Source organism: Podarcis liolepis, assembly GCF_965112155.1.
Source record: "Podarcis liolepis genome assembly, chromosome: 15".
Classification (NCBI taxonomy): Eukaryota; Metazoa; Chordata; class Lepidosauria; order Squamata; family Lacertidae; genus Podarcis; species Podarcis liolepis.
The window spans coordinates 21,912,634-21,918,851 of NC_139566.1; positions in this window are offsets into that span (position 1 = coordinate 21,912,634).

Consider the following 6,218-nt stretch of genomic DNA (forward strand, 5'->3'; position numbering starts at 1 on the left):
AATCCAACAGTGAATTGCCTGGTGTTTACAAAGCAGATCCTTTTGTATATCCTGCTTACCAGAGTCCTGCTCCTCCCTCCCCCAAATGAGGTTTCAGTCTGGGAAAGAAATTGCAATTGATCTCAATGGGGCCATGTTAAATCATAACTAACTACTTGTCTCACTGATTTCAATGGATTTCAATGGGAGCAAAGTTCAGTTAACTTAGACCAGATCCTATTCACCATAGTTAGGAAACTAGAACATAGAAAATCAGAGAGCTGCATTATGCTGAGTCAGACCATTGGTCCATTTAGCTCACTCTACAGTGCTTGGCAGTGGCTTTGCATGGTTTCAGGCATGGAGTCTCTCTCAGCCCAACTTGGAAAAGCCAGGGATTGAACCTGTGACCTTCTGCATGCAAAGGAGATGCTCTACCACTGAGCTAGGGCCCTCTCCTTAGGGCTGTAGCCTTTCCAGTGTCACGGGATTTTTGTCCTTCCTGCAGCCAAGGAACAGAGGCCACTCTTCCGGAATGTGTTGTTGCTGCTGCTGCTGCTGCTACTGCTGCTCCAACCAGGCAACCTGCTATGTGTATGTGTACTTGCATAGCATTGTATCCAACTTTTATTCAGGGCAGACCCATTGAAATTGTTAACAAATGGGGCAAAGTTAGCGGAGGCCATTCATTTCAATGGGGTCACAACCCATACACGACTTCTGCACTGACTAGGAAGGTGTGGGAACTAAGGGAAGGACTGGTGAGATGTGGGAATAGCAAAGGGAAAATATTTTTCCATTTCTGATCAGCCTCTGGAGCTGATGAGATCTGTTCACAGACCAGTTTACAAGTTATAGCTGGGAAATGAGTTGAGCCACAATGGGGACGCACCCCGCTTCCTCCCAACGGTACATGAAATCAAATTCCATTGGAGAGAGCTAAGGACATCCAACGTCGTTGAAACCAGTATGGTTTGTTGAGTGCTTCCTACACCATCTTCTGCTGCCCAATAAGCATTTTAGTAGTAGTAGTAGAGGAGGAGGAGGAGGAGGAGGAAGGTGGTTAAGTCGAATACGCAAGTTTACCACGAAATAAATCTGACTGAGTTTAATGTAATTACTGTGATGCTAACTGCCTCCTTCCAGGTGTGTGTGAAAGTACTATCTCACACAACGCGTAGTTAAACCATGGGATTCTCTCCTCCACAGCAAAGTGATGGACGCCAGCTTTAAAAGAGGATTGGACAAGCTCATGGGGGGAAAGGCTATCGATAGCTACTAGCCACTAGCTACTAGGCAAGTAATTTGCGCCCCCTAACCCGTGGATTTGCGCCCCCTAACCCTAACCCCCAGATGTTGCGCCCGGTGCGGCCGCCCCCCCCCTGCACCCCCCACGCTACGCCACTGCCAGTCACTGGAAAGCGCAGGAGGAGACAGTGCTCTTGCTGTCGCCCTTGCTTGAGGGTTTACCGTCGGGGAATCTGCTCGGTCCCCGTGAGAACAGATTGCTGGATGAGATGGGCCATTGGCTTGATCCAACAGAGCTCTCCTGGTGTTCTGCTGTGTGGGTGCATAGGATTGCAGCCTGATTCATACTAGATCTATAAGGACGTCACAGTGAAACATCGATGTCGACACAGAGTCAAGTTTAATGCGCTTTTTGCGAATTAAACTTAACTCTGAAACAACGCCCACCCACACGCACGTAGGGATTAAAGGCTATGGCTGACTCCTCCCCACCCACCCCTCTTGATTTCTTTGGGCTCTGAGGGGCCATGTCCTCCGCCCCCAACCCATTTTCAATCTGATTTGGAGACATTTGATTTACCCCCAAAAGTGTGGGCAAGTCTTTGGAGAGATCGGCTGCGCCTTCCCTCCTCTTACCGCACCGTACCCCACCACAGCCATTGCTAAAGGCCTCCAATAAAACACCCTGACAAACCCGACTTCAGTTCTTCTCCCAAAGGTGTTTGCTGTTCCTCTAGGAATGGCAGGTTTTTTTGTTCTCCTGGATTCATACTGATAAAATGTTTCTGGGTGTTGGAAGGAAAGTTTGCTAGGTGCAGCGTGCCGTGTACGTGCGCGTCTTGTGGGCCGCTGGGGCGCCCTCCAGCGGCCAGTGGCGGTGTAAGAATCCCCCAGGGGATTCTAGAAGCCGGGCGAAGGTTCTGCAAGAGCAGGTGAGATGGGCAGAGCCAGGGAAGCCCCCCTTGCACTGTTGCTGACATTGCGCCTGCGCGCTGCAACATCTGTGCCCCACCGGCCCGCCTTCCCCGGTTCACGCAGCGTTCACCGCTGGCTTCCACCCTCATTAAAGAGGGATTTTTTATTTTTATTTTTCTTATTTTTATGCAGAACATCTGGGAGGGCAGGCCAACTCCACGACAAGGCCTTTTACACCACTTCCTACTTAGCTTCGCTTTTATGTGGCTCCTCCGGATTTTCCGAGGCTTTGTAGCCTTCAGAGGCTTGTTTGAGTGTTTGTACATGTCAGGCTCTGGCAGAGATAACCGCCCAGGACGGTGCAATCCGGAACGACGATGCTTCTTCATGTAATGAGCTTAAAAAGGGGGTGGGGTGGGGAGTCAAGCACGCACACACAAGAGCCTTCTCAGCAGATGTGAGCATCCGGCTCCACGTCCCTCGAACTCTGAAACAGCCAAAGGCCCAGGATCTTCTAGAGAAAGCCTTCCCAGCCCAGCCACCCTGCCCTCCGCGGGATTTATTTCCGTGTAAACGCGCTTAGGATCGCGCAGGAAAAGGCGCAGATCTGGGCTAATGGAACAGGGGGTCCGGAGGGTAGTGACACATAACCCCTGATTTCCGCGGGAAAGCTCCGGTTGATTTCAGTGCAGTGGATTAAAGTCCCTTTCAGGTTCTAGTGATAGGGAAGGGATTTGACTGAGTGTGGGGATAAAGTTCACAATACTGTAGAAAGGCCAGCTCTGATATTTAAAGAAGAGAAAGCAATATATTTGAAGATTATTTCCTCCTGTGAATTTTTAGACCTAGAGATGTCTATGCTCCTATACAAGAATCACAGATGTCCTAAAGCACAGACTGGCCGGCTCTCTCTCAATGGGGCCCCAGCCTTCTGCACGTATGAATACAACAATCCGTGTCAGAGAATCAAAGACCTGAAAAGAGCCCAAGAGACCATCAGGCTCAGCCTGTCTCTCCAAAGCAGGCTCTTTCCTCTGTTACTCTAACTGAGGCCTGTAGATGACCTTTTTCAGCCAATGGGCCACATTTGCTTCTTCTGGGCAACCATCCGAAGGCTGCATCCCAGCGGTGGGCGGGGCCAGAGGCAAAGGTGGGCGGGGTGACCAGTGTCAATTTTGTCTTTCTTCAGTAATTGGAAGTTCAAGGGTGCATTCCAGTTGGTCTAGATAGGAAGCTGGGTTACTGAGGGGTGTGGCCTAAGCAACCTAAGAATTCCAAGGGCCAGATAGGGAGGTCTGGAGGGCCATACTCCAGCCACATCAGACACTATCAAAGCGGTGGTTGACTAACCTGACCAGCATGGGAAATTTATCTTTTCTCCACCTCAGAGTTAATGGTAAGTGAACCTCTGAGCCCTGACAAACCACCCAGAAAAATGGGAAGTGGTTTAGTGTGTAACCCAAGAGCTGTTTGTTTATTAGATTTGCAGGGAGAATTTAGGGGCATGATAGGAAACAAATTAAGCCCTTTTAAAGCTCATCCTTTCAAAAAGAGAGGGAGGGAAGGGAATTAATCACAGGCATTGCTTATCTTCTTCCCACTGGAATTGTTGGGGCAAGGACAAAGCACTTAACCTCGGCAAGATCCCCTTCAGAGCTGAAACTCTGCTCACCCTCCTGACTTACATCACAGAGTTAACATCAATTTCTATGAGAATATTCTTCCATTTCTTCATTCTTTTGTTTCCTGTAATTTAAAGAACGTATGTGTTGTGTACCATATATATATTCTTTTTGTGGCAAAAAATAAAGTTGAGAGACAAGGAAGGAAAGAAGGATATTCCTGAAACCAACCCCCAAAATCTCTTTTGGGAAACTTTTGAGAAAAAGATGGGCTGTTTTACAGCACAAGCCTATGTATATTTACTCAGAAGTAAGTCCCACTGTATTCAGTTGGGCTTTGGTCCTGTGTAAGTGCATACAGTGTAATCAGATGGCAACATTAGGGGTAGCTAACCTGTCTCAGAACCTCCAATCTCCTTTTAGCATGAAAAGGATCCCATCCCTGACCATTCCTGGATCACCCTAAAGACTCCTCTTGCTAGGCCTCCCTCCCAGTCTACAATCTGGTTGTTGAAGCATCTGGGGTTCAAATGATGTGTCTCATCTTGATTTCAATGAGACCTGTGTCAAATTGCATCCACTTTCCTGCTCCACCCCCAGCACCAGCTAAGGTCCACCATAAGTCTAGATGAGGAGACTTCCCTTCATCTCCATTATTCAGTCTGCGGCTTGGTTATTATTTTCAGGCTATTTCACCAACACCCTTTGAAGAATATAAAAGAGCCCTGCTGGACCAGGACAGCAGCCAACAAATTACCCCATTACCCCATGGCGAACCAACAAACAGGACCCAAGAGCAACAGCAATTCTCTCCACCTGCAGATCGCCTCCAACATATAATCTGAACCCAGTAATATGAAATGGAGAATTACAGAGTAAAATCATGGCAGGCTTTCAAAAGGAACAACAAGGCTAAGCCAGAACTCCCAACCAGCTCTAGTGTGACAACAGGAGATAAAATATACTTTGAGGTGTCCGATGATGGAGATGCTTTATTTAAATGATGGTCACAAGTAGGCATGGTCTGAGTGGGGCAGCATCCTTGGCTAGCTTACAGCTAGGTGAAAGTGATCAGATTGTTGATCCTGGTTCAGCACGTCTGAATCCCAGCTCAGGCCTGATGGATGTTCCCTGGGTGACCTTGTACTAGCCAAACAAGCTCTCTCTCTCTCTCTCTCTCTCTCTCTCTCTCTCTCTCTCTCTCTCTCTTTCTCTCTCCAGAGACTACCTCACAGGGCTGTGGTAAGCATTACATCGAGATTGACCTGGTGGTGCATGGGAAAGAACTGTAATATATTAAAAGTTACTTTGAAGTTTATGGTTCTTGGTACCAAAGCAAACTAGTAAAGATGTTTGGCTTCCTTCCTAAGTTCCTCAGAACTCAGGCAACTTGAGCCTAGGAATTTAAGCATTCCTTCCTCAGTGTCTGATCCCCTATGCATGGTGACACCATGTGTCTTTGTGGCTTACTCCAAAGTAAAGGCACATAGGAGTCTGGTCTTTGGCTGCTTTTTTATTTACTCTCATTCCATATTAGTTGGAAAGCAACATGGCAGGCCCAACTTTTAACATGGTGTGTGTAAGGGGAAGGGGGAGATTGCTAAAGTGCTTTCTGGAATCTGAGTGATAACCCACCCACCCCCCTTCCTTTGTTCAACCTTCTTAAATCACTATAACCTACTGCAACCAAACTCATGGTTGTGTGGTTCAAATAATTCTGTATTTCAGATAAATCCATATTCATTCCCTGCTCAGCCCCCTGCCTCAGCTTCCCTTCTTTTCCTCTGTTCCCTCCGTGTGTGCAACATTTAATTGGTTAGCCCTCTTCCTGCACAGACCTATCTTATTGGACTTTATTTGTTTATTTATTTTGGCACATTTGTATACTACTTAATGACTGTCTTTTCTAAGCCATGTACAAGAGTCTGAGTTGTCCCCAATGAAACAAAAGAGAGTTTTAAAATGAACCCTGTAAAATCAAAATTCTATTAAAATGCCTGTTTGAATTATTATTATTATTATTATTATTATTATTATTATTATTATTATTAAGTATTCAGTAGCTGGGAGTTCAACAGGGAAGGGGCCATTTGACCTTAGCTAGAAGGGAGTGCCATAAAATTTGACCCACAATACTGTAATGGTATCCTAGTGGATACCAGTTAAGCACCCAAGTCATGTGGGGACTTATAAAGTACCATGCACACTGATGAAGTAAGTAATAATAACTAAGTACACTTACTTACTTGAAAGTAAGCTCCATTGAAACCCACGGGTCCCTCTGTCGAAAACCGCGTGTTTTAAGATCGTGCTGGGGAGGACTAGGACTTAGATAGGTCTTCTGCAGGTGTGTGAAAATTCTATCAGAGACGTCCCGTCGAGAAACGCACGTCCCAAAGGTGGGGTTGCCTCTCTCTTTAGATCAGCTGGGCCAAATGAGGGAGAAAGAGGAGG